The following is a 22,018-nucleotide window of genomic DNA, read 5'->3' as shown; positions in this document are numbered from 1 at the left end:
GGGGCAGGTGTAGCACTTCCTGCGGTTGCAGGGAAAAGTGCCGGGTGCGGTGGGACTGGAGGGGAATCTCACTCATTTTCTCTGACTCCTCGCATAAATTCCCTCCTTTGTCCTTGAGTGGGCCAACCCTTTCTCTAGTGACCCTCTTGCTCCTTATGTATGAATAAAAGGCTTTGGCATTTTCCTTAACCCTGTTTGCTAAAGATATTTCATGACCCCTTTTAGCCCTCTTAATTCCTCGTTTCAGATTGGTCCTACTTTCCCGATATTCTTCCAAAGCTTCTGTTTTCAGTCGCCTAGACCTTATGTATGCTTCCTTTTTCCTCTTTGCTAGTCTCACAATTTCACCTGTCATCCATGATTCCCTAATCTTGCCCTTTCTATCCCTCATTTTCACAGGGACATGTCTGTCCTGCACTCTAATCAACCTCTCTTTAAAAGCCTCCCACATATCAAATGTGGATTTACCCTGAAACAACTGCCCCCAATCCACATTCCCCAGCTCCTGCCGAATTTTGCTATAGTTGGCCTTCCCCCAATTTAGCACTCTTCCTTTAGGACCAATCTCGTCTTTGTCCATCAGTATTCTAAAACTTCCAGAATTGTGATCACTATTCCCAAAGTAATCCCCTACTGAAACTTCAACCACCTGGTTGGGCTCATTCCCCAACACCAGGTCCAGTATGGCCCCTTCCCGAGTTGGACTATTTACATACTGCTCTAGAAAACCCTCCTGGATGCTCCTTACAAATTCTGCTCCATCTAAACCCCTAACACTAAGTGAATCCCAGTCAATGTTGGGAAAATTAAAATCTCCCATCACCACCACCCTGTTGCTCCTACATCTTTCCATAATCTGTCTACATATTTGTGCCTCTATCTCACGCTCGCTGTTAGGAGGCCTGTAGTACAGCCCCAACACTGTTACCGCACCCTTCCTATTTCTGAGCTCTGCCATATTGCCTCACTGCTTGAGTCCTCCATAGTGCCCTCCTTCAGCACAAATGTGATATCCTCTTTGACCAGTAATGCAACTCCTCCACCCCTTTTACCTCCCTCTCTATTCCGCCTGAAGCATCTGTATCCTGGGATATTTAGTTGCCAATCTTGCCCTTCCCTCAACCAAGTCTCAGTCATAGCAATAACATCATACTCCCAGCTACCAATCCAAGCCCTAAGTTCATCTGCCTTACCTACTACACTTCTCGCATTAAAACAAATACACCTCAGACCACCTGTCCCTTTGCGTTCAGCATCTGCTCTCTGCCTACTCTTCCCCTGAGTCACACTGATTTCATTATCTAGTTCCTTACAGGCTTTAGTTACTACCTCCTTACTGTCCACTAGCCTCCTCATTTGGTTCCCATCCCCCTGCCACATTAGTTTAAACCCTCCCCAACAGCGTTAGCAAAAGCACCCCCTAGGACATTGGTTCAAGTCCTGCCCAGGTGTAGACCGTCCGATTTGTAATAGTCCCACCTTCCCCAGAACCGGTCCCAATGTCCCAAAAATCTGAACCCCTCCCTCCTGCACCATCTCTGAAGCCACTCATTTATCCTGCCTATTCTTTCATTTCTACTCTGAGCAGCACGTGGCACTGGTAGCAATCCTGAGATTACTACCTCTGAGGTCCTACTTTTTACTTGGCTCCTAACTCCCTAAATTCTGCTTGTAGGACCTCCTCCCGTTTTTTACCTATATCATTGGTGCCTATATGCACCACGACAGCTGGCTGTTCACCCTCCCCCTTCAGAATGTCCTGCAGTCGATCTGAGACATCCCTGACCCGTGCACCTGGGAGGCACATACCATTCGGGAGTCTCGTTTCCGACCACAGAACCGCCTATCTACTCCCCTTACAATCGAATCCCTTGTGACTATAGCCCTTCCACTCTTTTTCCCGCCCTTCTGTACAGCAGAGCCAGCCACAGTGCCATGAACCTGGCTACTGCTGCCTTCCCCTGGTGAGCCATCTCCCCCAGCAGTATCCAAAACGGTATACCTGTTTTAGAGGGAGATGACCGCAGGGGACACCTGCACTGCCTTCCTGCTTTTTCTCTGCCTTTTGGTCACCCATTCCCTTTCCCCCTCGGCGATCCTAATCTGTGGTGTGACCAATTTGCTGAACGTGCTATCCACGACTTCCTCAGCATCGCGGATGCTCCAAAGTGAGTCCATCCACAGCTCCAGAGCCGTCATGCAGTCTAACAAGAGCTGCAGCTGGACACACTTCCTGCACGTGTAGGAGTCAGGGACATCAGCCGCGTCCCTGAGCTCCCACATTGAGCAAGAGGAGCATAACATGGGTCTGGGATCTCCTGCCATTTTTACTCTTAAGCTTAGCTTAGTCCTACTGTAATATCAAATACTAGATAAGTGAAATGAAAAAAATTTACCAAATCACTCTACTTACCAGCACACGATAAAAAAAGAAAAACACTTACCTTATCAACACACCAGAGTTTTATTTTGGTCAGAGGAGGAGGGCGGATGGGAGATACTACACGTGTGGTGCCTCGGGTTTAGCCACTGCCCAAATATATCAGTTCACTCACGTTCTGAGAGCGCAATTTGACCGCTCCCACTCAGCTCTGCGGCCGAAATGAAGAACTTACCTTCCCGACAGGCCCCTGGTCCTCGCTCTCACCGCTCCCACTGCTGCTGCTGCAAAGAAATGGAGGCCGCTGATTGCACGAGGTAAGTTTTTAACTGGGAAACTTACCTCCCGGCAACCCCCTGGTCCTCGCTCTCACTGCTCCTGCTGCAAAAAAAAAGTGGCTACTGCAAATTAATCTGGAGACTTAGACAAATCTGGGTTCAAATCCCGTCACGGCAGATGGTGGAATTTGAATTCAATAAATATCTGGAATTAAGAATCTCATGATGACCATAAATCCATTGCCAATTGTTGGCGGTGGAAAACCCACCTGGTTCACTAATGTCCTTTAGGGAAGGAAACTGCCATCCTTACCTGGTCTGGTCTACATGTGATTCCAGACCCACAGCAATGTGGCTGACTCTTAACTGCCCTCTGGGCAATTAGGGATGGGCAACAAATGCTGCCTGGCCAGCGATGCCCTCATCCCCTGAATGAAAAGAAAAGTTACATGTTTACAGAGACACCTGGTCTCTGAGGTGAATCTCCCCTGAGTCAGTGATGACAGAAGTGAGAAGGATGAGCAGCAGTAGGATGAATCTATTGTTCACTGATCTGTAGCCTCCAAGGCTGTCGAAGCAAACAGGAACACTGCCACGCTCCCAAAGATTACCTGGGGGTGTCCTGACAGCTTCTCCACTGAGACACTAGCTTGCTGCCGCTGTGTTGAGAGATTTCAGGTGACTTGTACTTTTGACTGGGAAGATATTGTGGGGATGTTCCCACAGCCGCAGTGACTGAGAGGAACGATGAGGCTTATGGACATGCAGCTGCTTTAGCTGTTCCCCAGGCTGCAGTTGTGCTGTCACCTTTTCCACTCCGGGCCAATCATTTCCAATCATCAAATCGGACAAATTATCAGAAGTGCCGTGCGTAAACCAACAGCTGAGCTCAGCAAAGAGCCTCCTTATGATCGTGCAGGTAATCGTTGGTGTCTTAACGTGCTCTCGCTAAACGTTATCTTCGGATTCTGTACCCTTTACTGCCTTGCGGAAGACTGTTGTTGGTCAGGACGGGGTTCCACAGGTGCCAGTAGCCCTTTGAGAAACCAAATAAAAAACAAATTTCCATTGCCGCACAAGCTATTCAACCAAGTGGGGCATCGCAGCGGAGCTCAGTGCTGCTATTGTCCACTGTGCTGAGTCTCCCACGGTCTGGTAGGAGTCAAAGGCCAATGGTCTCATTGTTTTCTTAGGCTTCCTTGTTGATGCGCAACTGAGGCACAAACCCTGCTCCCATCCCCCATTGTCCCCAGAGGCCAATGTGCAAACTCAGTGTGTCTTTTTTTTTATTCATTCACGGGATAAGAGCATCACTGGCCAGGCAGCATTTATTGCCCATCCCTAATTGCCCAGAGAGCAGTTAAGAGTCAACCATATTGCTGTGGGTCTGGAGTCACATGTAGGCCAGACCAGGCAAGGACGGCAGTTTCCTTCCCTAAAGGGCATTAGTAGTCTTGTAGTCTACAACTCAGTGTCAGAGAAAGCAAGACCATCTGCACATTTGGTGAGCCCCAGTTGATGAGGTTGGTGAAGTTTAAAATGAAATCTTCGCGTGCTAGTTTCAGGTTCCAAGACAATTCTTGTCAAAAGTTAGTGACGTTAAGTTATTGCTGTGCAGGAGCACCTTGTCTGTGAGTCAGTGTCATCAGCTAAGAGAAGGATATGGTGCATCAGTTAGGGCTTTGACTGGAGATGTTCCCCAATCAGCCTATTCTTCGACAAATAGCAACAAACTCTCACACACTCACTCAGTCTCATGTCGCAGAGGGTGGGACAGGGTGTCAGCAACAGCTGTTACAGCCCATGTCAGTGAGAGGGAGAGACTGGGGAGATAGCCCGCTGTTGTTTCAAAGGATGCCTGGGAGAATTTCCACCGTAGGGTGAATGAGCTGGACCACACTTCTGTTTGAAGCAGTGGCTCACATATCGTGTGAAGTACATGTGAGTTTGTAAACTGCTCAATATCTCCTCATTGAATCCCATTGACCCACATGTAACGAAACACAGAGAGAGAGAGAGAGTAACTGGCAAGTTTTACTCCTGTGTTTTTGTGTTGTGCAGGTTTTGCTGGTTTTTACAAACAAGGAAAATGCAGGAGTAGGCCATTCAGCCCTTCGAGCCTACTCCAATATTCAATCTGATCATGGCTGATCCTTTATCTTAATGCCATATATCCACTTTCTCCTGCCCATTCTCCCTGATGCCTGATTTTAATGAAGCTGGTGAAATATAACCCCCTTCAGCTCTCCAATCCTCCTCAATCTCTGAATTTGTCCAATTCTTGCCTCTGAAACACTCAGCATTTCATTCTGTTGGATTTGGTAGCCCTGATTTCTGCATTTTCCTTGCTAAACTAGAACATATGAACATATCAATTAGGCCACTTGGCCCCTCGAGCCTGCTACTCCATTCAATCATGTCATAGCTGCTCAGCATCTTGACCTCTGTCTCCTCCTTCAAGATGCACCTTAAAACCTAAATTTTTATTCAATTTATTTCTCATCTATCCTTACGTGACTCAGTGTCAAGTTTTATTCAACCATTGCACCTTAAATCATCTTAAGCATACATTAATAAGCACTACACAAATGTAATTGTATTTGTAAAAGTGGGAGCTGATGGCCTAGTGGGATTATCGCTGGACTGTTAATCAGAGATCAAGTTAACATTCCGGGGATCTGGGTTCAAAATCTGCCAAGGCAGATGGTGGAATTTGAATTCAACAAATACCTGGAATTAAGAGTCTAATGATGACCCAGTGTCCAGTGTCCAGTGTCCATTGTCAGTAAAACCCACCTTGTTCACTAATGTCCTTTAGGGAAGGAAACTGCCATCCTTACCTGGTCTGGCCTACATGTGACTCCAGGCCCACAGCAATGTGGTTGACTCTTAACTGCCCTCTGGGCAATTAGGGATGGGCAATAAATGCTGCCTGGCTAGCGATGCCCTCATCCCATAAATGCATAAAGGGGGAAAAGAATTTGCTTGCTGTGGTGGTGTGGAATTAACTACATGAGAGACATCTGCTGGAAAACAGGACACAGCAGGTTGATTCTAGTCAAGTGTTGAAAATTATGCAGTGACTGGTGACTGAGGCAGAGACTCAATTAGGAAGAGTGGAAAGGTGATAAGAGAAAACGGAAGTATTGAGTTATAAAGGGTGAAAACTAGCCCTGACCTTTTGCAATGTGGCAGCTTCTCTCTGATTCTCTGACTGTGAAATTTGTGTTTGTGAATTTAACTTTTATTTTCAATGGCCAGAAACAATCATGAAATGTATATACATTGAGAACTTCTCTTCATAATGAGGCACTCTGAGAAAGAAAGAACTTGGAATTGTATGGCACCGCCTCAACCAAAGTATGTTACTTCTGAAATAATTTCTGGGTTGTTGTCACTGTTTTAATCATAGAATCCCTACAGTGTAAAAGCAGGCCATACCGACCCTTTAAAGGACATCCCACCCATACCCAACATTCCCTATGGCAAATCCACCTTGCCTGCACAACCCTGAACACTATGGGCAATTTAGCACAGCCAATTCACCCTCTCTGCACATGTTGGGACTGTGGGAGGAAACTGGAGCACCCAGAGGAAACCAACACAGACACAGGGAGAACGTGTAAACTCCACACAGACAGTCACCTGAGGGTGGAATTGAACCCGGGTCCTTGGCGCTGTGAGGCAGCAGTGCTAACCAATGAGCCACTGTGCTGCCTGATGCCCTTTAGGATGGGAAATCTACCTTTCTTTCCTATGCTGGCCTAAATGTGGTTCCAGACCCACAACAATGTGGCTGACTCTGAACTGCTCAGTGACTGGCTTGGAGAGCTGCTTAGTTCAAGGGCAACTAGGATTGGGCAATAAATGCTGTTCCCCACCCCCCCATTCCACCGAGCCAGCAAAACCCACATCTCATCAACAAAATGAGAAAATAATTGTGGCATGAATTTGTGCTTAGAAGGATCTCACAAAGAGCAATGTATCACAGGGTCATAAAGGTCTACTCAGAAAAAAGCCTTCCAACTCATTAAGTTTACGCAGATCAAAATAAACACCAAACTAAACAAAATGAAATGATCAGGTAAACATAGAAACATAGAAAATGCAGGAGTAGGCCATTTGGACCTTCAAGCCTGCTCCACCATTCAATATGATCGTGGCTGATCATCTAACTCAGTCCCCTGTTCCCACTTTCTCCCCATACCCTTTGATCCCATTAGCCCTAAGAACTATATCTAACTCTTTGAAAACATTCAAAATTTTGGCCTAAACCACCTTCTGCAGTAGACAATTCCACAGACTCACCACTCACTGGCTGAAGAAATTTCTCTTACTTCAGTTCTAAAGTGGCCTACCCCATATCCTTAGAGTGTGACCCCCGGTTCTGGACTCCGTGGTCATGGGGAATAACTTTCCTGTGTTTACCCTGTCTAGTCCTATTAGAATTCTAGAGGTTTCTCTGAGATCATCCCTCATTCCTCTAAACTGACACATCCTCAGTTTGCTGTCACAATGGGAGGCAAAGGCCTAGTGGTATTATTGCTGGTCTGTTGACCCAGATAACGTTCTGGGAACCAGAGTTCGAATCCTGCCATAGCAGATGGTGGAATTTGATTTCAATAAAAATATCTGGAATTAAGAATCTAATGATGACCATGAATCCACTGACGATTTTTGGATAAACCCATCTGGTTCACTAATACCCTTTAGGGAAGGAAACTGCCATCCTTACCTGGACTGGCCCACATGTGACTCCAGACCCACAGCAATGTGGTTGACACTGAACTGCCCTCAGGGCAATTAGGGATGGGCAATAAATGCTGCCTAGCCAGCAACACCCTCATCCCGTGAATGAAGGAAAAAAAAATTTAAACTAGTCCACTTCCGTGTTCATGGAGAATTTTGTCGAGAGTTGTAGTTGTATGTTTTTTTGTGTGTGTGTGGTGCACCGTACCAACATCTTTAACCTAACAATCAATGTTTACAACACCAGGCAGCTGGTGTATGATGTGATTGTCTCCTGGGTTTGTGACAATGGGTGTGAAGAGGATAGGGAGGGATCTGAGTGTTACAAATCCCTAATCTAATGCAGTTGCCAATAACAGGAACAAACTGTTGGCATTGTAGCTGTGCCCACAGCACAGGCACCGCAGCGGTTTCAGTGGTGTTATTGCTGGACTGTTAATCCAGAGACCCAGGTAATGTTCTGGGGACCTGGATCTTATTTTAAATGCTTTTCCTGCGAGAAGGAGAGGAGCAATGAAACTTATATATCTTGAACTGAGTTATTTGTTCTCCGAGCTGCAGACATGCTGCAAGATGTTTGGTTCTTTTCCCATCCTCTCCAATGACCAAGTTAGGGACAGCATCAAAAGCACTGTGCCTAAAGCAAAGACCAAGCTTGCAACAGAGCCTCCTTACTGTTTCAGCAAATTATGCTCATCGTTCTGTTGGTTCAGTCACTGATCGGGCTAAGGGTTCCACAGATGCCAGCAACCCTCAGAAAATCTTAGATTTAATACCATTTCTGCACTGTGATTGTTAACCAGCTCTGCAACTGTGGGAAGCATCACAGTTGAGTATGAGGCTCAAACCCTCATGTTTCCCTTGCAGAGGTCAAAGGGCGAATGATGAGGCACACGAACTGCTGGAAAAGTCAGTTTCTGAATCGGTAGGGCAAATGATATCTAGTTGAAGTCACCCTATTTGTACCCCCTTCATCAACAGAGAGCAGGGAGAAAATACCAGCCTTGCTAGGATTGTATTGCAGGGAGTGGGACATTTACAGACTGGGGAGTCTACATTGGTGAAGGTTAGAATGAAATTAGTTGTGTATCTTGCTTCATGTCTGAAATTAGTTCTCACAAAAGGTCTGTAATGTTAATCAAATAGTTAACTGTTAAAGGGGCTGTGAGCTGAAGTTCCCCTGGGTCAGTTCAACGGATTAGAGAAGGGAATGTCAGGAGAGAATTCTGGGCAAAGATAGTCCCCAGTCAGTCCCAGTAAAAAGGAACAAACTCTCTGAACACATGTACACATGAGGCTGGCATAACAGAGAGTCTCAGAAATTTCCACTGAGAGACACAGACAGTGTGAGCAACAGGTAGTACGCTGCTGCCCATATCTACGTGTGTGTGAGAGAGAGAGAGAGACTGTGAACATCTCCCGCTGTTGTTTATAAGGATGTTTGGAAGAATTTTTCACAGGGTGAATGAGCTGAGCCACGTTTCTGTTTGAAGTGATGATTCACACATCATCCAAGGTGCGTGTGTGTTTGTGAACTGCTCAGTATCTCTTCATAACTTTCGGTCAAACACAGTGAGACAGTGATAACTGTGGGTGCTGGAAACAAAAACAGAAATTGCTGAAGAAACTCCACAGGTCTCGCTGTATCTGTGGGGTGAGAAACACATAAAACATAGAACATAGAACATTACAGCGCAGTACGGGCCGTTCGGCCCTCGATGTTGCGCCGACCTGTGAAACCAATCTGAAGCCCATCTAACCTAAACTATTCCATTATCATCCATATGTTTATCCATTGACCATTTAAATGCCCTTAAAGTTGGCGAGTCAACTATTTTTGCAGGCAAGGCATTCCACGCCCTTACTACTCTCTGAGTAAAGAGCCTACCTCTGACATCTGTCCTATATCTATCACCCCTCAATTTAAAGTTAACGTTTCTGGTCCAGTGGCCAAAGAATACCTGTTCAGATGAAGGGGCAGTGGTCTCAAAACATTGACTCTGCTTCCTATTGACTGTGGGAAAGTGTATGCTTCTGTACTCTAGTAAATAGTGGCTGTGCTTTATTTTATGTTAGAGCAGAGAGCTGTGCAGGTCATTCAAGGTTGCTCAGAATTTCTTACCCTTTCTTTTCAAAGTCTTTAACCTAACCTCCTCCAGCCTTTCAACCCTCTGCAATCCTAGTACTCCTCCAGTTCTGGACTCTGGTATACCTCTCTGTTGACTGCACCTTCAGCAGCTATCTCCTTAGCTTCCTGGACCCCGTTTCTAAACTCCTCAGCCTCTGTATCTCTATCACACTTCAACAGGCTGCATCAAAGCTGCCTCTTTGGTCAAAGCTATCTTTCTGTCTCCTCATGACTCCATATCACGTTTGTTTGACGACCTCTCCTATGAAGCACTTGTGGGTGTTTTGCTGCAAAGTGGGTGCTATATAAAGACAAAAAAAAACTGAAAAAAAAACTGCAGATGCTGGAAATCAGAAACAAAAACAGAAAAAACAGGTTGTTGTTGGTCTGTTAGATTAATCTCACTGAAGTAGTAATCCAGATGCCAGGCTAATGTTCTGAAGACATGGGTTGAAATCCCACCATAGCTGATGGTGAAATTTGAATTCAATAAAATTTGGAATGAAAAAGATTCGATCAAGAAGCTTGGCACCATCCAGGACAAAGTATTCCCCTTGATGGACACTACATGCGCAAGCATCCACTCCCTCCACCACTGATACCTTGTGGCAGCAGTGTGTACTATCTACAAGATGCACTGCAGAAATTCACCAAAGATTCTTAGACAGCACCTTCCAAACCCACGACCATCTCCATCTTGAAGGACAAGGGCAGCAAATACATGGGAACACCACCCCCTGCAAGTTCCCCTCCAAGCCACTCATCATCCTGACTTGGAAATATATCACTGATCCTTTATTGTCACTGGGTCAAAATCATGGAATTCCCTCCCTAAGGGCATTTTGGGTCAACCTACAGCACATGGACTGCAATGGCTCAAGAAGGCAGATCATCACCACCTTCTCAAGGGCAACAAGGGACGGGCGGTAAATGCTGGCTCAGACAGTGATGCCTATATCCCACGAGTGAATTTTTAGAAAGCTAGCCCAATGACAACTAAGTTACATGGTCAAATGTTGGGTAAAAAAAAAACATATGATTTACTAATGTCCTTCAGAGAAGGGAATCTGCCATCTTTACATGATCTGGCCTACATGTGACTCCAGACCCACAGCAATGTGGTTGACTCTTAACTGCCCTTGGGACAATGAGGGATGAGGAACAATTGCTGGCCTAGTCAGTGACGCCCACATCCCACGAACCAATTAGAAAGTAAATTACAAAGCACAAACTGAATCCTAGTGAATGGCCAAATTGTGGGTGTAACCTGGGACTTTGCTAGATTTCGGGACTCAGTAGCACACAGAGGGCAGTAAATGAATCCCTTTAGCTGCATACACACCGTGGGTCAGTGAGCCTGGGATCCCTGAATTTGGCTGTCTGCCAGTGTACCAATTCTATCTCTGTGGTAGCACTCTCGCCTCTGGGTAAGGAACCATGCCTAGGACATTGGTGAACATCACGGTCCAATACCCAGGGCCTGAGGAATTAGGGTTTGGGGACAGGGTCACTGTGCTCGGTTAGGGGCTGGCGGCCCATGATTTCTGCCCCTGCCCTGGGTCAGCAGATTGTTGGTTCAAGTCCCACTCCAGTGGGACAATCTACAATGAGAGGTCACAGTTTCAGGATAAAGGGTGGCAGATTTAAAACCGAGATGAGGAGAAATTACTTCTCTCAAAGGGTCGTGAATCTGTGGAATTCACTCCCCCAGAGTGTGATGGATGCTGGGACATTGAATAAATTTAAGGAGGAGATAGATTTTTAATTAGCAATGAGTTGAAGGGTTATGGAGAGTGGGCAGAAAGTGTAGTTGAGGCCAAGATGTGATCAGCCAAGGTCGTGTTAAATAGCAGGGTAGGCTCGATGGGCTGAATGGCCTACACCAGCTCTTAGCTCTTCAGTAATGAAACATAGAAACTAGGAGCAGGAGGTGGTCATTTGGCCTTTGAACCTACTTCATCATTGAACATGATCATCCAACCCTGCTTCCCTGTTCCTGTTCTCTCTCCAGAACCTTTGATCCTTCCAGGCATAAGAACTGTTTCTAATTCGTTCCGCATTACGTGAGGCTCTCTACAAAGCTGGTTTGCCATGTGCAGTGTTTATTTGAACTATTGGAAGTTAATTTTAAAGTCACACAATATCTGGCAATAAGAGCTTTGCTGTCTGCATTCACAGACTCTCTCCCCTAGGAGGCTGACAACAGGTGACTCAGAGAGAGAGAGATAGTGAGACTCAGTCAGGAGAGCTCTGGGTGAGGTTATTCCCAAATCTGCACACCCAGATTCGGTCAACACACTGCACAATCACTCACAGAGACATCACAAACTCTCTCTCTCTCTCTCATACACACACACAGTTAGCAAGTGGCTACCTGGAAATCCATTGGAAGGGTCTGCCAGTCTTGTTCGAAGGCGCTTTCCAGGCGCAGTTTCCAAAACTTGTGGGGTGCTACAATGTTGTACATGCAGCTTATGGAGATTTTTATCGACGTGCAGATGTGCTGCGTCCTTTTCCAAAGCTTCCCCATCCTTACTGAAAAGGGGCTAGCGCAGAGGCTGCGAGAGAAAGCAGCTATCGCTCAATCTCGAGGCATCTCCGACGTTCCTTTCAACGATACAGGTAACTGCTGCTCGCAGTGTTGGGATTCAGTTTCCCCCTCTCCTATCTTAACCCCCTGCTGGAGGCAGTGACTAATCGACGCGGGTATCCCTGCGTTCCCATCTCCACAGTCCGACGCAACAGGGGGCTATTGAACCAAGGGAAGCATCACAGCTGAGTCCAACGTTGTCTTTGCTCGATGTTCAAGCTCTCGCAATTTCTGGCAGGTCTCAAAGGGTTAATAATCAAGCTAAAGGATCGTGAAAGATTTCCTTTCCTTTATCTCCTTCTGCAAAATGGAGATTAATGGTAGCTCCTAGCGCCTCAGGTAAACAAAGATCAGAAACCAGGCTTGTATTGTAGATTAAAAAAAACTTTTTTGTATTGCAGCTAACAGAGTAACCATTGAGCCAATGTATGTTAGAGAAGTTTAGTGAGTTGGTGTATGTTTCAGATCAGGACTCATCTCCCATCAACTGCTACCCATGTTCACCCAACAATTTAACTGGAATGTCCGGGACTGCTTGCTCCATTGGTTGAAATTCCGCTAGGTTAGTGGGGCCCAGCGGACGTGGCTCTGGATAGAGTCAGTTCCAGATTAAGGAAATAGGATCACGTTTTCTCCCTCTCTCTCTCTCTCACACACACACACACACACACAGGGACACATACATGCACTGGGGTGTCCCAGTGAGTGACAAGTAATCACTGAGAGGCAGGCAGTGTGAGCTAGAAAGAGTGTGCCACTGTCTGTCTGTGAGAGAGAAAGACTGTGGCTGTGGTTTAGAGGATATATGAGAGTGTTGCCCACCTCAGGGCGAATAAACCATGTTTCTCTTTCTTATTTATTCATGGGATGAGGGTGTCACTGGCTAGACCAGCATTTATTGCCACATCCCTAATTGCCCAGAGGGCAGTTAAGAGTCAACCACATTGCTGTGGGTCTGGAGTCACATATAGGCCAGACCAGGTAAGGATGGCAGTTTCCTTCCCTAAAGGACATTAGTGAACCAGATGGGTTTGTAAGTCAAAACCAAAAGAACTGTGGATGCTGTAAATCGGAAACTGATGATTCTGAGGAAGGGTCACTCGACCTGAAACACTAACTCTGATTTCTCTCCACGAATGCTGCCAGACCTGCTCGGTTTTTCCAGCAAATTTCTGTTTGTGTTTTAGGTTTTTATGACAGTCACTACATGGTCATCATTGGATTCTTAATTCCAGCTTTTTAATGAATTCAGATTCCACCATCTGCCATGGCGGGATTTGAACCCAGGTTTCTGTGTTCCGGATGAGAGCTATGCAGATGATTCTTTATCCCTCAAGACTTTGTGCCTTTCTAACTGAAGCTGTTGACTTATGACGTCCTCCAGCCTTAGCACCGCCTGCCATCTCCCACTCCAGACTTGTGTACGCCTACAATTTTTATCATTCCAGAATTAATGGCAGTCTGGGCCCAGTCCTCTTGAATTCCTTTCCCAAACCTCTCTCTCCTCCTTTTGAAATGTTATTTAAAATGAAGTCTTTTTGCCACCTGCGATAATATCTTCGAAAAGGGCTTGTTGTCAGTTTTTTTTATTAGTAATCACTCCGGGTGAAACACCTAGTGGCATTTTTGTATGTTATAGGCACCATCCTAATGCAGTGTGGCTACTAAAGGTTGAATTCATTTACAGAGGTTATGTGCAGTTATCAACAATGGGGATTTTTTTTTGTCCAATCATAGGCACAGAGTGGGAAAGGGAAAATAGGAAAACTGTTGCTGTGCAGGTTAATTTGGTCAGGTTAGACTGAATGGCCTTTTTTTTCAGTGCTGTAATTTCTGTGTGATTCTCTGTGTGTGAAATCTGCATTTCCGAATGTTAGCGCTTGTGTACAATGAAGGAAAAGCAAAACTGTGAAATTTGTGACAACAAGGTGACAAAGGCCTTTCTGCTCCTATGATGCTGCTTGGCCTGCTGTGTTTATCCAGCTCTGCACCTTGTTGTCTCAGATTCTCCAGCATCTGCAGTTCCTACTATCTCTGTGAAATTTGTGAAGTGGTTTTCAAGTCAAAGAGAGAATTTGCATTGGTATTTCCCAACTTCAAGACATTCAAAAGCCTCAATATGCATTTGTGTGGCACTAGTCTCAATTTCAGGACATTCCAAAACCTGAAAGAAGTGCTTCCAAAGTTCAATCACTGTTAGAATAGACAAAAATGTGGCAACTATATTGGGCACAGTAAGATCCCAATTCAAAATAATCAGTTCTATTGAGGGAAAAATATTGACCAGGACACAAATTATAACTTCTCTCAAATTAGTGCCATCCTTTACAATCATACGAGTGGGTAGTTGGTCCCTGGTTTAATGTCTCAGCTGAACTGAGCCACTGTTTTACATAGGATAACCATGGGGTGTGGGACTCCCTGGATTAGTAACTACTTTAGAAACAATGCCAGCATACTTTCCAGCAATTACAGGTAGACTGTACAAAGGCAGCTGTTCTCAGAGCTGAATTTCTCCTGGGTCAGTGACAACAGGTGTGAGAAGTACAGGGAGGAGCAGGATGGATCTGAGTGATTAAGACTCTGAGAAGTCACAGTAAACAAGCACAGAAATCATTCTCTCTCTCACAGACACAAACAAGTGAGCACCACAAGAATTGCCCAGGTACGTCCACACCGCTTCTGCACCACGAGGCACACACGCTGCAGCTGTATTGAACGATTTCTGAGAAGTTCATTGGGAGGACATTGTTAGAAAGTTTTCACCTTAGTGCGACTGAAGGGAGCGATGAGGCTTCTCGATTTGATGCTCAGTTCCTTGTTCGCTGAGATACAGATGTGCTGCTTCTTGTTTAAGTCACCACCGATCTTACCCCATGATCAACTGAGACAAATTATCAAAAATACTGTTCGTAAAACTACAACTGACCCTCCTTTTGACAGAACAGGTAACTGCTTTGTCCTTGTGTGTTGTAGCTGATTGTAATGTTAGGATTGTGATCTTGCAGCCGAAAGTACTATCTGATGGGCACAAGGTTCCACAGATACCACATACCCTCTCTTAAGCTCAAAGCTAATTCATATTTGCATTACGTAACACTTAAATGGCTATTGAACCAAAGAGTGCATCGCATTTGAGCACAATGCTGTCATCATCGGTGTACAACTGGTGCATGTTCAGTAGGTATTAAAGGGTTAATGATCAGGAGCAAAAACCTCAGGAAATTTTTTTACACTTTCCTGTTTCTGGAAAACTGAATGAGGTTAATGCCAACAACTTTGATCTCCCTTTCCCTCAAACAGCACAGTTTAAGGACTAGATCTCGGTCTTAAATATATTGTACTACCAAGTGTCAGAAGGAGGAGAGCATTTTGACATTAGACGTGAAATATGTTGGTGAAGTTTAGGATTAATTTGTTTATTTCAGATCTGTTCCTATCGAACATTGATGCTATTAATCTAACCTTAAACAAGCACCTGGCCTTTGTGATGAAGCTCCCCTGTTGACAAGTGAGAGTAGCATCAGGAGAGGTTCTGGATAAAGGTATTCCCCAGGCAGGCTCATTTTCAGTAAATAGGAACAAACTCTCTCATACACATGTACATTCAAGCTCATGTCCCAGAGAGTGGCAGAAACTCTCACTGGGAGAGACAGGCAGTGTGAGCAAGATGGAGTGTGCTACTGACTGTGTCTGTGACAAACATGGTAGAAACGTCCAGCTGTTGTTTAGAAGGACGTTTGTGAGAGTTTACACAACAGGCTGAATGAACTGAACCATATTTCTGTTTGAAATAGTGATTGACACATTGTGTGAAGCACGTGTGCTGTAAGCTGATCAATGGCTCTCAATGACTTATCACTGATTCCAGTGACCTATTTATGACAAGGCACAGAGAGAGAGGGAGACTGAGTGTCAAGTGTCTGATTGTATCAGAACCATCTCACTGTTTGACCAACTATGTTTATCATGTCTCCTTTCCTACCAGGTAGTTATTGTGCTGGCTTTGGAGTTGAGAGCTGTGCAGATGACTCCATTTCTCTCAAAGTTTCTTGCTTGAAATAGTGACACACATTCCCCCAACTCTGTAATCTTTTTGCAACCTCTCCACTCTCCCACTCCTGGCCTCTTGCTCCGTCACATTGGTGGTTGTCCCTTCAGTTTCGGAGGCCTTGAGCTCCAGAAATCCTTCCCTAAGTCTCTGCCTCTCTACCACTCCCTCCTGCTTCACAATGCTTCTTTATATTTTCCTTTTTAATAAAATCTTTGGTCACTTGATTTCACATTTCTTTAGTTGATTTTCCTACGATTCATCTTGGATGTTTGAGTGCATTAAAGGTGCCGCACGACTGCAGTTATTGTTGGTACAGGTCACCTGTGTTTATATAGCACCTGTAATAGCATTAGGACATCCCAAAGCATTTTACAGCCAATTAGGTATCTTTTTGAATTTTAGTCACTGTTGAAGGCAATTGCAGCTTCCAATTTGTACACAGCAGGCTCCCTCACATAGGTAAGCAGTTTTAGTGAGACCTAAATGTTGAACAACCCAGAAGGAGAAAAGAAACAGTAAAAACAGTAAATGTGACAGAATACAACAAGGAGATAGTAGGAACTGCCGATGCTGGAGTCTGAGATAACAAGCTGTAGAGCTAGATGAACACAACAGGCCAGGCAGCATCAGAGGAGCAGGAAAGCTGACGTTTCGGGTCTGGACCCTTCTTCAGAAAATACAACAAATGCTGGAAATCATAGTGGGTCAGACAGCATCCAGGCTAACGTTTTGAGCATAGACTTGAAACATTACATTGCTCTCTCTCCATGGATGCTGTCTAACCCACTGTAATTTCCAGCATTTGTTGTTTTCAGTACAGATGACAGCATCAGCAGTAATTTGTTCCTACAGTAGATGTGACAGTCTGGCTCATTTTGTATAGGGAGGCCCAATACAACCAGTACATTCATTCCTTAGAATTATATTATTTATTGGTTTTCTCTCTGGTAAGTGAGAGATGCCCACTCACTTTTTTCAATCCTTGCTGTAGGATGCTGCCTGAGAGGGTGGATAAGCCTCGGTCGGACCTAAACTAGCTCACAAATATGTACCAGAGAAATCTTCCTTCACTGCCATAATATTTCTGAAGAAGGGTCCAGGCCTGAAACGTCAGCTTTCCTGCTCCCCTGATGCTACTTGGTCTGCTGTGTTCATCCAGCTCCACACCTTGTTATCTCAGATTCTCCAGCATCGGCAGTTCCTACTATCTCATCTTCCTTCTCTACCAGTGGTCTGGCTGGTTTAATTGCCTCCATCTTGAATCTTGCAATGCTCACTGAGCAGAGGCAGCTGTTCTCAAAGCTGAATCTCTCCTGGGTCTGAGACGACAGGTGTGAGAAGGATAGGGAGGGGCAGGAGGGATGTGAGGTAGCTGCAATAAACAGGAACAAAAATCTCTCTCTCTTTCTCTCTATATCACACACACAAGCCAGCATCACTAATATTACCCAGCACATCCAAACAGGTTCTGCATCAAGACACTCGCTTACTGGATGGAAAGATTTCAGAGAGCTTGTGCTGTTAGTTGATCAGATATTGCTGGAAAGTTCCCACGTTAGCGTGAAGGAAGAGAGAATGAAATTTCTGTACTTGATGCTTGGCTCCTTATTCTCTAAGCTGCAGATGTGTTGTCACCTTTTCCAATCTGGTCCAATTCTTTCCAATAGTCAACTTAGAGAGAGTATCATAAGCACTGTGCGTAAATCGACGACTGAGCCTCCTTACGATGATACAGGTACCCACTGTATTTTTATATGTTGTAACACATTGTGATGTTAATCCTTCCTGTCTTGCCCTCCTGTTGAAAGCAGTGACTGTTTAGCACAAGGGTCCACAGGTTTCAGCAACTCTGCTCGCCTCAAAGCTAATTCCCATCACCATAGGCTGACAGTTAACTGGCTATTGAACCAAGAGGTGCATCGCAGCTGAGCTCAACACTGTCATCATCTGATGTGCAAAGTGTTGCATGTTCAGGTAGATATTAAAGAGTTAATGATCAGGAGCAAGAACTGTAGGAGAAATGGTGACATGCTCCCTTGGATGGGAAACTGAGAATAATATAACAACCCGAATCTCACATCCCCTCGTCAGTACAGACCCTACTTGCATTGTGCAGTGTCACAGAAAGCAGATCAAAGAAAGGCTGGATAGACCTGGACTTCTTTCACTGGAGCATAGGAGGTTGAGGAGTGACTTTATAGAGGTTTATAAAATCATGAGGGGTATAGATAGGGTTTATGGTCAGTGTCTTTTCCCTAGGGTAGGGGAATTTCAACACTATGGTCATATTTTTAAGGTGACAGGAAAAAGATTTAAAAAGACATGGGGGCAAATGTTTTAGAAAGTGGGTTTGGGTGTGGAATAAACTTCCTATGGAAGTGGTGGATGCAGGCACAGTTATGTTTAAAAGACAGCCAGATAAGCACATGAATAGGAAAAGTTTGGAGGGATATGGGCCAGGTGCAGGCAGGTGGGACTAGTTTAGTTTAGGATTATGTTCAGCATGGACTGGTTGGACCGAAGGGTCTGTTTCCGTGCTGTATGATTCTGACTTTATAATAGAGGAACCCATGTGGGATGAAATTCAATTTTAAAATATTTGAATATTTGCTTCAGAACTGGAATCAGTTGCCATCAAATGCTGATGATACAAATTTATCAGCACAAGGTTTGCTGTACAGAGGGATCTGTTCTGGCAGCAGTAACTCCACTCGGTTAGTGTCGGCAGGTGAGAGAAGGATAGTAGATGGTTTTCAGGTAAAGATATTCCCTAGTCAGTCCCATTTTCAGTAAATAAGAACAATCTCTCTCTCGCATTCTGAAACGTATGTCACAGAGAGTGGCTCCCTGACTAGTTTGGAGGGGCTTTTGGTGATATTTAGGAAAGAAGTGTGACCAATGGCTATCATGTTGATGTCAATGCGACTCTCTGACCTGTGTCATGAGGTGCAGATGTGTTGTATGGTTTTAAACAGCTTTCTGATCCATCCCAGAAGGGACCTTGCATAGAAGCTGCGAGAGAAAGTATCTCTAAATCTAGAGGCAGACCCAAGGCTCTTTATGATGATACAGGTAACTGCTGTATCCTTGCGTGTTACAGTTTGTTCTAGTGGTGGGATTCTAACCCCCTCCTGCTTGTGCCTCTGGTAAAGGCAGTGAGTGATGGAGAGAGATAGTAGGAACTGCAGATGCTGGAGAATCCGAGACAACAAGGTGCAGGGCTGGATGAACACAGCAGGCCAAGCAGCATCATAGGAGCAGAGAGGCTGACGTTTCGGGCCTAGACCCTTCTTCGACAGGCATCGACAACTCACTGTTATCCATGAATCCAATTAACGACCATGTGTACACTTGGGCAAGGAAATTAACATACGCTGCTTCAACCCACTGTCCAAACGCTCGAAGTTTCACACAGGCAACAAAGTGTTAATGACCATGAGCAGCAAATTATCAATAGCTTTGACACTTGTCTGTTGATGGAGAAATTGAAAGTAACGACGCCAACCCTGCTCCTTTACCAGCACAGAGCTGAGACAGACCGCGTACTGTATTCAAAGCAAAATACTGTGGATGCTAGAAATCTGAAATAAAATGCTGGAGAAACACGTCAGTTTTGATGAAGTCCTATCAGACACGAAACATTAACTCTGTTTCTCTCTTCTGTAGAAGCTGCCAAACCTGCTGAGTTTCACCAGCAATTTCTGCTTTTTTTCTCTGATTGTGTCGCAGGGAGTAGAGCATCTATTTAATGGGGAAAATTATAGGTTGAAGAAGTTCAGGATTAATCTAGTTGGGTGTTTGTTTCGACTCTGGATTCTTTTTCCATCCAACAAAATTTATATTAATCTAATAGTGAAGGGTTTACACTGCAGGGGCATCTGGTCTAGGAGTACAAGCCCCTGTGGATCAGTGTTGCGAGGTGAGAGAAAGGCAGTAAATCTGAGAGTTCAATGAGACCTTGATCAGATGGGCCAATGGGCCGAGGAGTGGCAGATGGAGTTTAATTTAGAAAAATGTGAGGGGTTGCATTTTGGCAAGGCAAATCAGGGTGGGACTTATCTACTTAATGGTATGGTCCTGGGGAGTGTTGCCAAACAAAGAGACCTTGGAGTGCTTGTGCATAGTTCCTTGAAAGTGGAGTCGCAGGTAGACAGGGTAGTGAAGAAGGCATTTGGTACACTTGCCTTTATTGGTCAGTGCATTGAGTACAGGAGTTGGGAGGTCATGTTGCAGCTGTACAGGACATTGGTCAGGCCACTTTTGGAAAACTGCGTGCAATTCTAGTCTCCCTGCTATAGGAAAGATGTTGTTAAACTTGAAAAGGTGCAGAAAAGATTTACAAGGATGTTGCCAGGGTTGGAGGGTTTGAGCTATAGGGAGAGGTTAAATAGGCTGGGGCTATTTTCCCTGGAGTGTCAGAGATTGAGGGGTGACCATAGAGAGGTTTATAATATTGTGAGGGGCATGGATAGGATGAATAGCCAAGGTCTTTTTGAGTCCAAAACTAGAGGGCGTAGGTTTAAGGTGAGAGGGGAAATGTTTAAAAGGGACCTAAGGAACAACTTTTTCATGTAGAGGGTGGTGCATGAATGGAATGAGCTGCCAGAGGAAGTGGTGGAGGCTGGTACAATCACAACATTTAAAAGGCATCTGGATGGGTACATGAATAGGAAGGATTCAGAGGGATATGGGCCAAATGCTAGTAAATGGGCCTCGATAAATTTAGGATATCTGGTCGGCATGGATGAGTTGGACCAAAGGGTCTGTTTCTGTGCTGTATGATTCTATGACTCTAAAATTATTCTCAATCTCAGTTCTTGTAAATAGGAATAATTTCCCAAAGACTCGCAAGCCTCTGTCACAGAAACTTGACAGGCAGTGTGCTACTACCTGTGTTTGTGAGAGAGAGAGAGAGACACTGTGGACATCACCCGCTGTCATTTAAAAGGATATTTACAAGAGTTCCCACCACAGGGTGAATGAGGTGAACCATGTTTCCGTTTGAAGTGGTGATTCACACACTGTGGGACATGCAGGTACATTTGGAAAGTGTCTCCTTGTAGATTGCCAATGGCCAACTTGCGGTGAAACGCAGGGAGAGAAAGGGAGAGTCAGATTCTGGGCCTTTTTATTCAACAGGTAGCTGGTAGCGTCTGCCTGTATGCAAGCCTTTAGCTGGGTACTACACAGGAGATTCTCTGTTTCAAAACACCTCCAAATTAACAGAGACAACAAGGTGCAGGGCTGGATGAAGACAGCAGGCCAAGCAGCATCATAGGAGCAGAGAGGCTGACGTTTTGGGCCTAGACCCTTCATCAGAAAAGGGGGAGGGGAAGGGGGTTTTGAAATAAATAGGGAGAGAGTGGGAGGCAGATAGAAGAGGGATAGAGGAGAGGATAGGTGGAGAGGAAACAAACAGGTCGAAGAGGCGGGGATGGGGCCAGGAAAGGTGAGTGTAGGTAGGGAGTTAGGAAGGGGATAGGTCAGTCCAGGGAGGACGGACAGGTCAAGGGGGCGGGATGAGGTTGGTCAGTAGGAGATGGAGGTGCGGCTTGAGGTGGGAGGAGGGGATAGGTGGGAGGAAGAACAGGTTAGGGAGGCAGGGACGAGCTGGACTGGTTTTGGGATGCGGTGGGGGGAGGGGAGATTTTGAAACTTGTGAAATCCACATTGATACCATTGGGCTGCAGGGTTCCCAAGCGGAATATGAGTTGCTGTTCCTGCAACCTTCGGGTGGCATCGTTGTGGCACTGCAGGAGGCCCAGGATGGACATGTCGTCTGAGGAATGGGAGGGGGAGTTGAAATGGTTCGCGACTGGGAGGTGCAGTTGTTTGTTGC

Source organism: Rhincodon typus, chromosome 11 (assembly GCF_021869965.1).
Source record: "Rhincodon typus isolate 14 chromosome 11, sRhiTyp1.1, whole genome shotgun sequence".
In the NCBI taxonomy this organism is placed as follows: domain Eukaryota; kingdom Metazoa; phylum Chordata; class Chondrichthyes; order Orectolobiformes; family Rhincodontidae; genus Rhincodon; species Rhincodon typus.
Note: the sequence above shows the minus strand (reverse complement) of the source record.